This window comes from Gallus gallus, chromosome 1 (assembly GCF_016699485.2).
Source record: "Gallus gallus isolate bGalGal1 chromosome 1, bGalGal1.mat.broiler.GRCg7b, whole genome shotgun sequence".
In the NCBI taxonomy this organism is placed as follows: domain Eukaryota; kingdom Metazoa; phylum Chordata; class Aves; order Galliformes; family Phasianidae; genus Gallus; species Gallus gallus.
The window spans coordinates 70758504-70777099 of record NC_052532.1 but is presented as its reverse complement, the minus strand read 5'-3'; the positions used below and the strand labels follow the sequence as shown (position 1 = coordinate 70777099).

At 40.0% G+C, this 18596-nt stretch overlaps 1 long non-coding RNA gene across 2 annotated transcripts in view; it reads right to left on the bottom strand.

Moving 5' to 3' along the window:
* Positions 1–17593, bottom strand: part of LOC121107699 — a 60623-nt gene extending 43030 nt beyond the window's left edge. The window contains exons 1-5 of one of the 2 annotated variants that reach the window (XR_006932209.1): positions 12791–17593; positions 10359–10482; positions 9443–9536; positions 4712–4894; positions 3836–3940 (exon numbers count right to left, since the gene is read on the bottom strand). This is a non-coding gene — a long non-coding RNA (uncharacterized LOC121107699). The remainder of the gene's footprint in view (positions 1–3835; positions 3941–4711; positions 4895–9442; positions 9537–10358; positions 10483–12790) is intronic. The other variant, XR_005842014.2, reaches the window with a different exon arrangement.
* Between the last annotated feature and the right edge of the window lie 1003 nt (positions 17594–18596).

The following is an 18596-nucleotide window of genomic DNA, read 5'->3' as shown; positions in this document are numbered from 1 at the left end:
CTGATGGACAACTGTGGATGGTAAAGCTCAGGGGTGCAGGCTTAGAACATAATTTATTTGCAGTTCAGCTCTTGTTAAGAGCTTCAAAGCAAAAGTTAGCACATTCTGTAATACAATTTCTTTAACTGCAAGCTCAGCAGAAATTCCTTTTGCAAAAATTCCCAGGAAGCATTTTCAACACAGCTTAATGCAAAGCTCATTTATAAGTGAGCTCCAATTAGGCATGGAGACATTAAGAACCAGATACTCATCTAATTTTCTCCCACTCCATGATAAAAGGCAGAATCTCAACCTAAGTATCTTATTGAATGAAGTCAGAGCTCTCAAAATCTAAGCACAACTTTCACAAAGAAGCTACCTAAGCAAAATATTTGTCAGCAAAAATTTCTAAAAATGTCCATTTTTCTTGCATAGGACTCCGAGCTTTTCATCTGAAAAGGGCATCTTTATTCCCATTTAATGCAACAGGCAGTTTGGGAATTATAAATGAGGAGGAGTTCTTAGGACTAAAATCCCTTAAGAAATCTGAACGTACCCAAAACATGCTTCTTATACTGAATTCTATACCAAACACAACAGACTTTGGTTTTAGTGTCTAAAGAAAACATGTTCACAGTTATTAAATGAAGAAAAACGAAACCACAGATAAAGTAGCAAACTCAAATCCTTTGAACAAAGCTACAGGCGAAAACAAATGACAACAGAAATGGTTTCTAAACATGAAGTGATGTAGAAGAAATTGCAGTGTAAAAACAAGAAAATCTGATCTGAAAGGGATGCTCAGAGAGGAGCAATGGTGACCTTCCACAGAACACTGTCAAATTGCAAGGGCGCATCTACTAGCTCTGGGCTCAATATTGGTCCTGTGAGAAATTCTTGGTGAATTTAGCAATAAAAAGTCTTAAAATCACAGTGCTGCCTTCTGCACACGTGCCATAAATAAAAAGTAGTAATTCAGTGTGTTTCAGCTTCCACCTATACCATTAAGTGTACAGTCTGCATTGTCCTTGTCAAGTGCAACAGAAATCTGCAGCAACAGTGGTTTGATTTTAAGTTCTGCAAAAGAGATACACAAGCAAAAAGAGAACTACAAGCATTAAAAGACAGGCTGAAGAGCATTCCTGATGTTGGTAGTCCAGCTACTACTACAGTATTATATTTAGCTCTGTTCACCTGTCCCATTGCACTTTATACTATCATGCAAAACTTTCTACAGTGAGTTCAAGGAGAATAGTCAAATATTCTCACTTTGATCCTACAACATATTAGAAGAGTGCAGAAAACAACTGACAGTGAATCACAAAGGAAATAACAGATTTTGTAGTCATTTATTTTTCTTTTGGACAAGTCTATCAGCAAAAAAGCACCACTCTACCACAGCTGCTATCAGTGAAACTGCTATCAGTTTCACTAGTGAGTGAAACTATCTCAGTGCTGGTAACTCTCATTTGGGTAGAATAGCTGACCAGAGATGGCTGCTGTAAGCTGCAGCTTCAGGCAATGAAGAGTAAATGGTCACTAAAAAGCTGCCAGTCTCAGAGAGAGGATGCAGGACTACTGTCCACAGGATGCAGACACTAGAATCATAGAATCACAGAATCACAAAGGTTGGAAAAGACCCACAGGATCATCCAGTCCAACCATTCACCCATCACTAGAGTGATATCTGCCTCTAGATTGATGGAGGCAGGAGAATTACCAGTTCTCTGGCTGCAGGAAAGTGTAACTGCATGTGTTACTGAGCCAATTTCTTGCCATAGAACCAATCCGTCCCAAAACAGGCAACATAACTCTTGTAGAAAATTACTGCCAGTCTGAAGATTATATATGTCTCCCGAGGCAATTACATTCAATATTCAAAAAACTTGATTGGCATTAAGAGAAGCGGATCGCTTTGTCCCAGCTGTGCTTCCTGTCAGTGCTGACAGGTCTCTCCCAGCTGTATGCCTTGCTCTCAAGATGTTTATCTACTGTAGGGTCCATTGTAGCGGATGTAACTGGCGCTGGCAACCACCACCCTGTATCACTGTACTTCCTACGCAGCTGCTCGTAACTCCAGGCCTCTCCACAGTTCTGAGCCTTCAATCAAAACAAATTGTTTGTTTCTTTCTGACCACAAAAAGAAGTCTGGTTTCATCGTTTGCTTTGGCTATGTTGCCTAAGTAAAAACATACTATAATGCTAGGAACTCCACTCAGACTCTCTGGACTTAAAGCCATAAGGTTGCAGTTTACAGTTCTGACTGACAAAGAAAAATAATTCACAGCCACTTTTGAGGCCTGGGCTCTCATTGAGGAACCTTTCTTTGTAGGTCTATTCGTAATGAATTCCTGTACAACTGAGAAGGTGAAGGTGCTCGCTGAATGGTTTTGAAGGATGGCATGAGAAAAGGTTTTCATGCAGAACACAGGGACGTGAGCTAGCCACAGAGTGGGAAACAACCTGGTTCGCTCTGCCTCCAGCACCAAAGCCTCTTCTCACACCAAGCTGCACCGCAGGGTAGTCATATCTGAAACCATTTGCTTTGACTCCTCTATCAGCTGCTCTAGAAACAGAAAGACTAATAATGCCTTATTTTCTGATTTCTTACTTCACCTGGCTGCTAGAAGAGCTATCCTGAATCCTCCCCTTCTGGCATGCCCTGCAAGGCCCCAGCTCCCTGGCACATCTCATTGCAAAACCAAGCCACCAGCAGAAATGCGTGATAAGAGTTAGTGTGGCCCAGTCTAGCTAATGGAGACAGAGGAGAGCTACACTGAACTGGGACAAATCAGTAAATTTAAACCCCATCTTTTGTATCATCTAATGGTATGTCAGAAGGTTGTAACGTAGTCTGAAAGAGGATAACACAATGTGGTTTCCCTAGACTGGGAGGCACTGGAGCCAGTGACCCAGGAGGTCCTATCCCTTCCCATGCTCTTCTTTTCTTTCCATGCTCCTTTCTTGCTGCCACACATCTAAATTTAGGCTGTAAACTAATTTTAACTGTAAGGGGCATGGGGTTGATTCCTTTGAGTATCTAACACACTGTAGGAGCAGGATAACTAAAACACTTATGTAAATTAATCTTTGATTTTGTAATCAACTGAGTACACTAATTTGTTGCAGGAATTGGCTGAAATAACATGCCAGAATTTTTACCGCCTCTACCATAAAACTGACAAGAGTGGGTTTTCTGTTTTTATTTTTGCCTCCTTTCAAATGCAATAACTTCCCTTTTCATAAAATGCCAACATGTTCTTTAAAAACTGTCAGGCTGCCATCAACCTGGTCATGATACAGTGCCAGGCCACGGCCAGACAAGATGAGTTACAAGGTAATCCTTTCCCTGCCAAATAATACAAAGATGTTGGCACTTTTCTCACGGCTGCAAATCAGCACAAAGGAACACAGAAATCAGAAACCTAAGGATCACTTCTTCCTCTGCTTGATGTTAGCCTTGCAAGAAAAGTGGCATTCCGCACAGAATCTAATGGTTTCATTAATAGCCTGCTGGCTTCTTCCCCTTCTCCAAGTTCCTTCCTCCACAGAGGTCCTGGATATGATTTTAATAAAATTGAGGATACCCTCCTCTCAACTCACTCACTGGATTCCTGAAGACTGGTTTCAAGGAAATGCCATTCCAGAGATGAAATACAAAGCAGCTGCAGAACTTTGGTATAGGGCTGTACAAACGCCACCAAACACCAAATCGCTATCTCAGCTGAACTGGAAGCGTATCAGGATTCCTGTTCAGGAAGGCCATGCAACAGTGGGGATGGTCCCTTACATCACGTAAAAATAACAGCATAGAAGGCCACAAAACTTGGGAAAGGATCCCATTTCCTCCACTTACCAGTGACCTTGCAAATTGGGTCTTTTCAAATCCATCACCAAGTAAATTAACTCAACAGTGCAGTCTGAGTTTTCAGAGAGGCCCTTAAAGTCAGGCATGTCCAACCTGCAGCAAAAAAATGTTAAAAAACAAAATGTTTTGTTACACATATATATACATTAACAGTAGTATATATTCCACGACGGCAGCTCCAAAAGTAATCCCTCCTATTTTATTATATTGTCTGTGACGTAAGAGGCAGATGTTGGAGGGATGGCAGTAGAGGATGAACATTGCCAATGATACTCTGTCACATTTTGTTGCAGTGTGAAAGATGGCAGCAGAGGAGCAGTTTGACAAAATGGTGTCTGACATGGAAGTGTGAATTAAGCAAAGGTGTGTCAGTGAATTCCTCCATGAAGAAAAAATGGCACCCACTGACATACACTGACATTTGCTAAATGTTTGTGGAGACCAAATAGCAGATGTGAGCAGTGTTTGGGAAGTGGCATCAGCAGCAAGGATCACCTGTGCAGGTTTTTACAAGTACAGCATGCAGGCTCGTGTTCATTCCTGGTCAAAATGCTGAAAAATAGCATTTTGTAGCTGAGAATTTGAGCAATCAGTGTTACTGTGCGCATTGTATGTGCTGTAGTTTCTATAGAAATAAATAGGAGGTATTACTTTTGGAGTGACCTACATATACGCAGCCCAAGACAATTCCTCTTCACTCAGTGCAGCCCAGGCAAGCCAAAAGGTTGGACACTCATGTTTAAACTTCATGTGGTTTTGAGACTGCTCCTCTGTTCTTAGCTGATACAGTATGTCCACATCCGGGCTGCTTTAAAATGAATCATTTGAGATGGGTGTGAGAGGTACTGAACTTCCACCTCCTACCTCTACTCCTTGTGGAGGACATGTCAGTTGCATAACTTTACGGCTCCAGAACAGCTCCAGGAGTGGTGATGAAAACAAGTGTCGCCATGCAGCTCTTAACGTGCCACTTATCCCATGACCTGCAGAGCTGCAGCTTTGCACGTGCAAGGAAGGTGTAGGGACTGCCAGAAGATCCCGTTAGTGCTGTTGGTGGAAATTCTTTTATTTTCTCCACAGTTTCAATTGTATAACCACAGTCAGCATAGCAACAGTGGTGCATCAATCCTTTGCATGCCAATTGATTGAGCAAAATAGTGTTTCTGATTGCCAGGCTGAGAAAAGTTAGGCTGGAGCCTGACTGAAGTCAAGCTGCTTTTCATCTGGCTTGCGTATCTCCACAGAAAACAGAGATTCTTAGAGCCAGTCTCCACCCTCAACTCAGTGTGGACAACTCCCTGTTTCCAGAGAGGTAGAACAAAAGCAAACAAAGGCAAGATTTGAACCCACAGTCACAAAATAGTTGGCAACACTAAAACGTAGTCCAAAACTGAGATATCTGCACATATGGCATTGTCCAAAGAATTAAAAGTAGTAAATGCTGTTTTCTTTCACTACAGCAATATAGAGATATGTTATCAGGTGTTTGCAGACAGTGGTATGTTATGGAACAATAATACTGTACGAAAGAAAGGTGAAATTTCCTCAGAATGTTTTTTTAAAGTAGAAATGTCCTCTGGAAAGCACTGCAGTAACTAGAATATTATTGATAATTGCTTCCTATTGGAACAAATATATATGCATATCACACACAGTAAAATGCTCATACAAGGAGCATACTATGCATCACACACATCCTTTTCGAAAACTAGGGTAACCATTTGAATTTAGTAGGTCCTGGGCTCTACGTAAACTATTTAGCAACAGACCACTGCCATTTAATTAAGGTTTTGGGCCAAGTGTCATGTTTGGAAAAGTTGAATAAGAATTTAGAGCAGTAGGTTATGGCCCCCCAGGCTCACCAACCTCAAAACATGCACTATCAGACAGATGATAGTTAAATATAAAATGCACTAATTTTAGGGTGAGAAGTTGGAGAGAAGCATGCATGGGATGACAAGAAAAGTTTTGCAAAACTACCTCCCAACTCGATCATTTGTAAAGCAGAAAAACAATGATTAAAGGAAAGAAAATAAGAAAGGTCACAGCTCATGGAAGGCAGGAAGTGATTCAGGAGTTTGTCTAGTTCTGCTCAGGAAGCAGTTTGAACTACTCTCCAAGGGAAACTGATATCCAATAAGGAAAGAAAATCAGATGAATACACAACTTACGTACCATCTTGATAACTTCAGATAAGTTTAAATTCAACTATTGAAATCAAGTATTTCCGGTCTCCAAAACTCTTGTGACTTAGACTAACATCTTAATAGCTCTAAACCATGTAGCTGGGGTGAAAAAAAATAGTAATTCAAACATAGTTTGAGATACTTTACTCTCCTTCTCAATCCGTTATGGGTACAGAGCAAGATAAGCTGCAATCAATAAGGAAGTCCTCAGGTAATTTTCTGGTTATACAGTACTCCAAACAAAATAGTCCTCTTCTGCTTGCTCAGTATATTTAATCTGGAGTGTTTAACTAGAAAATGGGATTATATTAAAAGAAATTTCCAGGGATAGTTGCATTTCATTTGCACTCCAAAGCCCAGTGCAAAATATTAGACATGCGATTTGTAATGGAAAAAAACAAATCTCCACTCTTGTATTTGTACACAACTATTGCTCCATATGTAAGTCCTCCTATGTTGTTATGTTGGCCCGTGACATCAGAGGAGAATGTTGGTGAAATGGCAGTGGAGGCTGAACCTTCCTGTCAATATTCCTTTGCATTTTATCACAGATGGCAGCAGAGGGGCAATCTGACAAAATGGAGTCTGACATAGAAGTGCAAATTAAGCAAAGGTGTGGAACTGAATTCCTCCATTCGGAAAAAAATGGCACCCACTGACATTTATCAATGCTTGCTGATTATTTATGGGAACCAAACAGTGGATGTGAGCACAGTGAGGCAGGGGGTGGTGTGTTTCAGCAGTGGTGACAGTGGCATGAAAGGCAAGCCATTTTCCAGATAGCCATGCAGATTTTTATGAGCGTGGCATGCAGGCTCACCACTTGTTCATCACTGGTGAAAATGCATAGCTATTGGTGGTGACTATGTCAAAAGCTAGTGTTCTGTAGTTGTGATTTTGCACTATCAAATAGTGTGTTATTGTGCTCATTATATGTGTTGTAGTTTCCATGGAATTAAATAGAAGACATTACTTTCAGCATGACATACACAGTATAATTAGTAACAAATCTACATGGAAAAATATTTTTAAAAGATTGTAGTGGTTTAGCAGCACCTCCCTTTCTGATTATGTCATGCTATTCTTTACATCAACTCTAACCTCCCTCAGTGGTAGCTTCTGATATTAAAGTGGAATCTATTAGTATGAAAGGATATTAAGGCTGATGCAAAATGCAGTATGACATGCTTTTCAAGGCATCCTTAAAATTCGGTAAAGGTTGTCTCACTGTTACCAGAAGCCTGTTTGCTGATATATGAAAAGCTTTTAAAAGTTTCATTCATCTGTGACACAGCAACATCTGTGACACTAGCATAATAGCTGTCCGTGAATCGTATAAACCAAATGAAAAAATACCCACTGGATTTCAGTGTGTCGGGAATCAGCATCAGAAACATTCTCTTCTTGAAATTTTGTGCTAGTTTTATAATCCCAGAGAACTCGGGCAGACAAAACACCAACTGCCCTGTTTTGCACATCATGCCTACAGCTCTGAGGTTTTGGGACAAAAGCAGTGTGGACGAGAGTGGGGCAGAGGAAAAGGGGAAAGCCTGAATAGTTTCTCAATGAGCTAACCATCTCTTCTAGGAGAAACATCATGCAAAGTCATCACAGTTTTTGTGCCCAAGGTACAATGACATTAAAAAAAAAAAAAAAAAAAAGGCTTAACTATAGCAGACTAACCTAATTCTATCCTTAAGCAGATAATTCCTTATTCTTAGGAAGTATCATATGATGCTGGATGTATCGACAGTGAGTCTTAATTACAGATAGGGATCTAGGTGCTGTATGCATGCAGGATATAAATTTGGTTCTTGCCTCAAAGAACTTCCAAACAAAGAGTTCAAGTGAGAAGATGCAGATACAGGCAGACGGGTAAGGATAGAAGATGCACAGAGATCAGGAAGGAGAAATGAATGTGAAACTAGATGCTACTAGCTACAGTAAAACTTCTTGTATATATTCTTGCAGAGCAAAGGCTCAGTGCAGATTCTTAAGTAAATAATGTATGATTTTGTATGATATATAAGAGTTTTCTAAAATTTGAGTAGCAGCAGTAGGAGAGAAACTTGACATATTCAGTATATAGCAATGCACTGTGTTCAATAATTCTCACTAAAACAGCTCAAACTGCCACCAACATACCTTGAGCACAGATTGATTTTTTTTTAGAATTATCCTTATTTGTTTTCACATTTCAGCCTTCAGTGTTTCTGTACTCTTTAGAATTGGTGGTAAACCACTCTTGCTTTGTTTCAGCAGGCAACAATTCATTAACACTCTATAATTTCAAGTTTCCCCAGAAATGAATTCTAACATGCAACTTGGATGACTGCCAGGCATGAAAAGTCACATCTAAGTGAAAAGTATTAAAAAATGGAATGGACTTTGGAATGGAGAACATGTAACTTTTGTTGCCTAAGCCTTACAAAAATTGAGCAAATATGAGGAGTAAATGGCATGCCACAGTGAAAAGTCTTAAAGAGGTTGATTGCCTAAATCAACACTTCTTTCATGGGTACACTGACTCACAGCATGCTGGTGAGTAAAGCAGTGCCAGTACTTTTGAGAATTACCAATACCAATTTGAACTTTGACTGCATTTAACGTATTTGCCTTAAAGAAGAAATATCCCTCTGGTAGTCTCGCAGTTTACCTTGAACCCTCCTCCACCCCTCCAGCACCCTACAGATGGAAAGTGATAATATTCTGCAACACAAATGGGTGTGAAAAAATATAATTTGGAACATTTAGCTAGTAATTTTATAAGGAGTAGTTTACCTTGGATAGGAATCCTGATTTTCCCATGCTCTATCAGCATGGCAGAGCTCACAGCAATATTGTGGTGACTCTCTGCACTTGAACTCCAAAAGCTGTAAACCTTCACAACTCATTTACTTCAAAGAGAAAAGGTTTTAAAATAATGAAGGGAAAAAACAAGGTACTGCATCAGCACTGTCCTTCTCACTCCTGCAGCTGATCAGGAGTGAGGATCAGCTTCCTTTCCAAAATCCTCCAGTGTTTTGTCTGTACAGGCCCAAAAAGTGAAAATTTGCTTGCCCCTCTTCCTGGGGGTTTTTATCATGAGCTGACCTCAGGAATAGAACCAGTAGGAGCAGGAAAGTGTTCTCATAACTGAATGCCTTCCTTGCATTCTTTCCCAGCATTCATGGGGCAGAAAACAAACAAACAAACAAACAAAAAAGAACAAACAAACAAAAGAAAAGCTACCCAGAATTAAGTGCTATACCTGGTCATTATTATATTATATTATATTATATTATATTATATTATATTATATTATATTATATTATATTATATTATATTAATACTATAGTTAATCAAGCTGGAAAGGCTACACAACATAATTCAAGCAGAAACTTGGGCAGAAATAACTTTTATTCCTTACTGTTTATCTTCCCCTGCTCTCTATATGTAGGCAATAAGAAGCTGTTGTTTTCAGAATGTGTGGATGGACAAAAGTCAGAGCTGACATATTTAACCTGGGAGGAGGAAAGGTGAGATTTATGGTGAATGGCAGGAGCCAGTTAAAAACTAAACACTTGTCATTTTAAATTGAAAGAAATCTGCTATCTACTGAAACTCTGCTGAGCACAGCCTGACCCCACCTATGGAGAGCTTGAATTACAGGATATTTGTTACAGCAAACAGTAAAATACAGAGGAACACAAGTTAGGAGTCAGACTGGGGAGTACATTGCCTTTCTCTCCCCAAGATGACAACATTTCTCCCAAGTTCATATGGCAACCCAGCCAAGGAAGATTTGATTATGAATTTGGGAAAATCAGGACTTCTCACTCACCCAGGATTGGTCTAATGCAGCGAGGAGCTGCTTGCTGTGGGAGCACAGTGCACACAACTCACTTCCTCACCCTCAGCCTACTTTATGCCCTACTTTATGCCTAGCTGATGAGAGACTATGGGCATGGTTATACAAACAAATCAGAAATAAGACTTACATCATCAAACATATCACAGCAGGGCACAGGCAGTAGGAAAAGAACAAGCTCTGTGATTACTTCACATCAAGGTGAAAAAATAGACCCAGCTTGGGAAATCACTACATGAGAGCAAGCTAGGTCAGACCAAACAACTGTCTAATCCAATATCCTGCCTCTGATGGTATCCAGCAGCAGAGGGCTAGAGTGGGTGTATAGGAAACATAAAAAGAATAAAACAATCCTCCTTGAGATATTTCTTGTCAGCTCCCAGCAATTCAGAGCATTACGGGGGGTTTAGAAAAAACATCATATTGGTGCTGATATGCTTTACGAACCTATGCACATCACTCCTTCTGTACCTACCCTGGCTTGTTCTCATTTCCCCAGTCTTTCTTCTTGCTCTTTATACTGAAACACATGTGAATGGCACCTATTACAGAAGCAGGCCCTGATATCTCCATAAGGTCCACAGAACACCCATGTCCATCTAGAAAAGAGGAAAAAAAAAGGTAAAGAAAAATTCATGTTTTGCTCTTAACATGCAAAAACAGGGTGGTGATCAACAAACCCCTTCAGCATGTAATCCCTCTTCACATTTTCTGCTCTCAGAAAGGAACTAAACCCAATTTTTCTTTCACTGCTTTTATTTTTTATTTTATTTTATTTTTTTCCCCAATGGGATTCGTCCCAGGCAGGATACTCAGAGATCTGGCTGATGTCATTGTGAGATTTCTGAATTATTTTTCAACAGTCTTGGGAATGTGGAGATGTCCCATTTGATTGGAAGCCAGCAAACATTGCTCCAAGTCTCAAGAAGGGCAAGAAAGAAGATCCTGGTAATTACAGGCCTGTCGGTCTCATTTCAGTGCCTGGTAAAACGATGGAGAAAATTATGCTGGGAGTTACTGAAAAACGCCTGAAGGACAATATGGTCATCGGCCATGGCCAACACAGGTTCATGAGGGGAGGTCCTTTTCAACTAACTTCATTTCCTTTTATGACAAGTTCACCCATCTAGTTGACCATGGAAGTGAGCCGATGTTATCTTTTTGGATTTCTGTAAGCTTTTGATACTGCAGTATCTCACAGTGTCCTTCAGGATAAAATGTCCATCACACAGCTAGACAAAAACATAACGTGACAGGTGAGCAATTGGCAGATGGTTCAGACCCAAAGGGTTAGGGTGAAAGAGGTTACATCAGGCTGGCAGCGAGCCATTAGTGAGGTTCCCCAGGGCTCCATATTAGGACTAGATTTCTGTAAGGTTTTCATAAATGACTTGGATGTAGGACTAGAAGGTGTTTTGAGCAAGTTTGCTGATGATACTAAATTGACAGGAGCTAAATTGACCTGATTTAGAGCAGAGAGGCCTCACAGAGAGATCTAGACAAATTAGAGAGGTGGGCAATCATCAGCTACATGAAGTTGAACAAGAATAAGTGCCAGATTACGCACCTCAGAAGGGGCAACCTTGGCTATACATACAGACTGGAGGATGAGACACTGGAGAGCAGCCCTACTGAAAGGGATTTGGGGGTCTTGGTCAACATAAAGTTGGACATAAGCCAACAGTGTGCTCAAGCAGCCAGGAAGGCCAACTGTAACCTGGAGTGCATCAAGCATGGCATTGATAGCCGGGCAAAGGAAGTAACTGTTCTGCTCTACACTGCACCGGTACAGACTCACCTTGAGTACTGTGCACTGTTTTGGTTGCCACTGTACAGGAAGGACACAGAACTATTAGACAGTGTGCAAGGGAGGGCTATAAAGGTGGTGAAGGGTATGGAGGGGAAGACTGGAGGGGAGCAGCTGAGGTCCCTTGGTGTGTTGCGCTCAGAGCAGAGAAGCTGAGGGGAGGCCTGATGGCGGCTGCAGCTCCTCACAGGGAGCCGACGGGCAGCGCTGAGCTCTGCTCTGTGTGACAGCGACAGGGCCCGAGGGAACGGCATGGAGCTGTGTCAGGGGAGGGGCAGCTGGGGGTTAGGGACAGGGTCTGCACCACAGGGTGGTCAGGCTCTGGAACAGCCTCCTCAGAGAAGTGATCATGCCATTGAGCTTGCCGGGGGTCAAGAAGCATCTGGACAATGCTTTCAAACACATAGTGTGATATTTGGGTAGTGTTGTGTGAAGCCAGGAGTTGGACTCAGTCATCCTTTCAGGATCCCTCCCAACTTGTGATATTCTATGATTCTATTCACTGATCATCCATAGCAGAGAACCAATTCAGACAGTAAGCTGAAATGCAGGAGATACAATTTAAGAGCTACTATGTTTGCAAAAACTGAACAATTTGATGAGCCATTGAAGAATGAAGACAGCACAGAAGACTAAGACACCTATCACCTGCTTTTTAAATGCAAACTGAGTATGTTATTATTTTTTTTTAAATCTTCTTACAAATAAGCCAAAATTTCATTTAAAGGCAAAGTTATTCTTAGAAAGTAATGGCAAGTCTAAGCCACAGATTTAGCATAAACTACTTGCTTTCAAACGTATTTGGATATCATTATCATTGCATGCAGCTGTTAGGTTGAACAGCTATAATTGAGGGGTAAATTTGGCCTGTTCTCTAAAATCAGGATAAAATGATAGTTAGAGCCATATTAAGTGTGGATTTTTGTTTTGTTTTGTTTTGTTTTTCTTCCCTAAAGCATCAAAACCATTAGTTTCCTAGCTTAAATCTCTCCCTGAAAATGCACGTTAAAATCTGATACTAAGCAGCCCAGCTATAGTCCCGATGCAAAATGCAGTAGTACAGATGACACACTGGGAAAAATAAAACAAAATTAACATACCAATGTTTGTGGCTGGACCACTATACCATTACTGGCATTTTGCTTATGTAGTGATTCCATTGGTGTTTTGCATTACATGGCAAAACCATAGGTTCCCCTTCTAAGAAAAGAATAGCTTAATGTGCCAAATGGTACATCTGGAGAGAAGTACTGCCAGTCTGCAATGCCAAAAAAAAAAAAAAAAAAAAAAAAAAGAAGAAGGAAAAAAAGATGAAACTGATGCCTGCTGACTGTGTTTCTAAATGACGATACTCCTTGCAAAATTCCTACTGAGAATCATGTATTGGTAATGTATTGTCTAAAGCTTCCAGGCTAGAAGGCATCTTTAATCCATTATTCTATTGCTTTTTGGTAGCTGTTTTGTTTAGCTGCAGGGGAAATGGGTGTGGTTTTGGTGAGATAACATTAATTATTACTGCTTTGCTTTAGCTTTTTAATTAAAATATTCTGTTGCCTTCCACCGTTAGTGACACTATCAGGCACAGAATTTGTTTGATCTGAGAAATGTGAAATGAAGCTTTGCTTTACTATTGTGAATTTTGTGTTATATGGTATTTAAGGTTCAGCATATATATCAGAAAAAACAGAAGTAGAAAAGACTGACTAGATCATATGTGGTTGATTATAATATATTTCTCTGAAGTGCATTGCACTACTACTGTATGAGACAGCTCTTCCAAGCAGAGACTTCTGCTCATCTCTGGAAGGTTATTGCATGAATCAGGCTGTTGTTAGACATGAGATTGCTGCAGGTGGGCCTCTGTGCCCCCTGTCGGCTCTTAATAGGCTCTGTATGCAACTCCAAATATAAAATACAACCCATCTCAGCAAAAGTAATGTAACATATGTTGTAGAAGATGCTAACACAATAAGGTACAAGAGTAACTCATGGTAGACTCAGGACATCACCAAACATCTGTCCCAGCAGACAAGTAAGGGATACAAAGGCTGCTTGGAGCAAAACTGTGCTGCTAAATCTGTGCCAAACCATCTGAGAACACAACTGTACAAATTTTTTGGTAGCTGCAGAAGCCAAAGCAACTCTCTGGTTTTGAGGTTTGTAACAGCTCCTGCATTACAAAAGGCAATCCAAAGAATACGTATGATTTGTTTCCAGTAAAGGTGAGTGACTTTCCAACTGAATACTGCCCTGATTTGATGGGTCTAGGCATGCTTTCTAGAGTTTTTGGAAAGAGATCTGCATTATAGATCTCTGAACAAATGTTCTCGAAAATGTTGCTGTATAGTAATTTGTAACCAGTCTGAGTCTGTGGGCCATATCAAATACTCAGTAGAGAAAAGATGATGCCACCTCTCAAAAACATCAGACAGCAAGCTGAGATGGCTTAATCCAGTAATGTGAATACTCCAGGGATTACAGGTCAGTGCATGTGACAATGTAGACACATCACAGCTGGAATATTTAAGCATCTGTAAAACATAGTGGGTCACTATTACTAGCTTGCATTGCTGGGTTATGGCTGTAAGGGGGAGGCAATATGTACCTTTCAGGGTTACATCACTTGGAGGCGACTGTTATGCTGAGAAATTTCTTATCAGTTAGAACTAAGATATCGATAAATCTAGCTTGGTCAAGCTGCTGACTGTGAATGTCACATATGCTTCCACACCAATTCCTTCACTGCCAGTTAATTTGCATTGTAATTGTGCTACAGATGTCCCTGCATTTCTGCTGGATAGATATACTAGTTCAGCCTTGTGCTAGATAATTAACAATTCCCATATTTATTAATAAATATTTAAAATTAGAATGAACCCAATGCTGACCTTTTCAAGAGTCTGCATCATCATCTTCCCTACATGGACATGTAGCCAACCAAATAGGAAGCTTCCATGTTTCATTAAATGAATAGTGAAGATTTCTTTGAAATTCACTGGTGTTCCCTATATCTGGAAGCACCTCAACACAAACATACTATGCATATTCGAAGAGAGACGAAGTTGGAAAATAAAGTCTAGTTTGGGAAATGGGTGCTAGTTACTCACCTGTCCTCAAAATATAGTGAAAATTTTCCATTCTAGACATCATATCCATTATTTTACTGAAGATCAGAAATTTTTACATTCCAATTAGTCGTTCTTAGGATCACTCCTTTTTTCCTTTCTGAGGGAACACATTAGAAAATTGATCTTATCTAAGCTATTTCCCTTCTCTAAAGAATATTAGTGGAATCTGAACAAAGAATTCACAGTAGCGTGTATGTCTACATGTGGAGGACATTGTGCCTGTGTTCAGACAGACACAGAGCCTAATTACATTTATTTTGTATGTTTCTGTTCTTTGTTTTATTGAACAATGAGCTCAGAAGTCTTTCCAGTAGCATTAAATACGCATCTCTTACTTTTGCGTCAGACACAAGGTCAGTAAGTGCAGCTCTTGAAACATACATCCTGAATTTCTGCTTTACTTATTTGCATGCAGTGAAAACTGCAGGAAAAAGAACGTAATAGAAAAAGAACGAAGTTCACAGTGAAAATAGATGTGGCGTGGTTTTATCCTATGATAATGTAACAGTTCCTTAATATTTAACTTTTATAATAACAGCTAAATTAGATCCATGCTTTCAGAGACAAACTGTTCCAGGCCTTGTCGTTTCACAGATGGTGGATGTAGAGATTAAGTGACTGGCTGAAAGTAACACAGGAAGTCTGTGGCAAAGTCAAAAACTGATCCAAGGACTCCTGATTCCTATCCAGTGACTGAACCACAAGGTTACCATTTTCCAACACTATACTGTCATTTTTTACCTGTATGTACTTTTGACTTCAACATGCTCTGTTAAAAGAGCTCTCAATGCAATTAGAAAGAACTATTTCTTATCTCCTGTAATCCCCATGGTTGGCCTCAAAAGCCCTGACCCCTCCCAAATCTGGATGGAGGTCCAAAAGCCCCTTCCACCAGTTTGTGAAAAGGGCTTGTTTGTTGCTAATGCAACACTGTTAGCCCATTTCTTGTCTGTTCTAAGAGCCTGCCTCACAATTCATTTGCTAAACCTGCAAATCTGTGTATTTGAAAAGCTCCCTGATGCAATTTGTCCAGAACTGCAAAGCACACACCAGAAATAAAATTCAAGAATTCCCTACAATTTTAACCTGGTGCTGATCACCACTAATCAGCTCTCTGCACCTCGGTTCCAACATAGAGTACCTCAGGTTCTTGCTAAGTGAAAAGGGATTGTAGAGGTTCAGAAGCCACAAAATCCAGCTTCCACAAATCTGCTAGAAATTCTGAGGGAAAATATAAAACAAATATGAAAAATGCTTGTATAGAGCAATAAATTAATACAAAAGGCTACAACAAATATAAAATTACTTTTAAATGGTGATTATTTCACTTTTAAAAAATTCCACAATATTCATAAACACACATACATGCATTCATTGTGCCATAAAACCAGTTCATCCAGCTTTGTTTCAATTCTTAATACTGTCCTGTCCAACATAAGCTCTCAGCATATTCTGGTGTTTGAAGATAACCCATGTCAAGCGTACCTTCATTAAACTTCTCGAATTACCTGAAATGTTAGCTGTTTCTGAGCAACAAAATCAAAAGTAGGTGGTAACAGATATACAAAAACAATGCAATTTCCTCTCTTAGTTCAAGAGTAGGAGCTAGCAAAGCCTATCTGAAGTTGTATCTGAATGCCATCAGCACCAACAGGAAGATGTAACTCAGACTAATAGTGGTTTTTTTTCAATACTAATGATAATTTCAGTTCTCTTCTCCACTTTGACCAGTTCTCACAGATAAGTGAGGAAGCTATGCAATGACAATGACAGCTCTCAAGGCAAGACGATTATCATTAAAGAGAATTACCTTAGAGTAGTCAATATTTTAGTCATGTCTTCCACTATTGTGGCATTTGTCACATATTCTTTGTATAGACATAGAAATGCCAACTAAACATTAAGTACAAACTATTAAGTTAGTCCACGGGTTCCCATTCTGAATAAACTTGTGCTACTCATTAATTTAGTTGTGCAAGATAGAAACAGGACTGTGCTCATACAAACAGCCATGAAGTGGAAACAAACAGGTCTAGTATGGAGAATCGTGCTGTTAATTAGGTCAGAAATCCCTGGAAGGCACTCTGTCATTGGCACATTATCCTCCTATTCTACCCCATATCTGACGATTTATTGACAGTTTACTGATGTGGCAATTTATTATTACCCTTGGGTGTACTAGGCAATCCATGCACACTGAAGTCCAGTGTGCAGCAGTGTCCAAAACAGTACACTCCTAAATTCCAGAACCTCATGTTCTCTAGCAATGATTAAACAGGAAGGGATAAGATGCAGAGTATTTCTATGAGGGTCCAAGAAGGCATTAGTTCAGACAGATTTGTAATCCCGTTGCCATTGTTACCTCAACAATAAGCCAGGATTTATTTTTTATTGTTTATTTTAACGGAGTGATAGGAGATACTGGGACAGTAGCGAATGAAACAGGAAGTATCTGTTTGGCATTCAGTTCCTGATAATTGCTAATGTGGGGGGTTGGAAGTTTAGTCTACAATTTTTCTTAAGAGGGGAGAGAAAGGGGGTAATAAAAGGAATACAAGGAGATTTGTGACTTGTGGAAGAGCTTTTGGGGTCTGGCATTTGGAGACTGGTTAGTGTATGGGGCACACAAGGAGAAGTAGCTTCCACACAATCCTCCTCCCATCTCTAACACATTTTTCACAGCAACAAATTGTCCTTGGCATGACTCATGTTTCCAGCTTGAAAAAATCCTCCACTATTCCCCTCTAGATCTCTCAGAAGGCATTCGTTTACTACTTTAAAAATATCAGGTCACACTATCTCAGCTGCATTACAAACAAAGACAAACAAAACAACCCAAGACAGTTCTGTGTGTGTGGAACAAGAACAAAACACTTCAAACCCAAAGAAGTTTCCAATAAGTTACTCATTGAAATTCAGGAAGAAAAAACCCCAAAGGGTAAAAATACCCCCACGTATCCAAGTTCTCTGAGGCCATTTCTTCCCCTCATCTGTGTTCCATCATCTTCTTCCTTATCCAAAGAAGCTGCGGTGTCCGTGGGAGTATGAAAAAACATTGGTGTGACCACCAAAAGGAACTCTCTGTCTGGCAGCACAAAGCCACGCGTTATCCTGTCTCCAGGAACTCAGCCTTGCTTCAACAATCATAAATATTCTCTGATGAGAAAGCAAAAGGTAATCATTCATCCAGACTGAATAATACCTTAAAACCTTCAAAAACACACTGGGATGTGTGCTCTGTCATCAGGCAGAATGTAAGTGTCATGGGAAGCAACTTGTGATTGGCCTCGTGAGGATTACAGCCTGCGGGACACCCAGCACTATCCACCTCTGACATGGGGTTATCTAGGCTGGAAAGAGCACTGGGTTTTGCCCTTTCAAAGGCCACAATCCACCCTGTGGTCATTAAGTTTATCCAAGGGCAGTATGAATCTTTCAAACTTTCCTGACTCCCTCACATGGTAGAATATTTCCCATTTGTTTTGCTTGTCAGCCCCATCCCATCTTGAATATTTCCCAGAAGCTAATCTTCACATTACATAGGCATCACTAGGCATAATTCCTCATAATTCTACAAATTAAAATACTGTATTAGCAAGAGTGATCAGCCTTGACTAGATCACTAAATGCAGACACCTGAACACTGAAGAAAGCACCTAAGCACAGGCTGACTATTGATAGCTAGCCCATGCTATTAAAGTGTACCCAGAAAGCAAGGTCAATCTTGTAGATAGATACTGCCTTTGAAAGTTTACAAAGTTTTACAAAACATTTATGT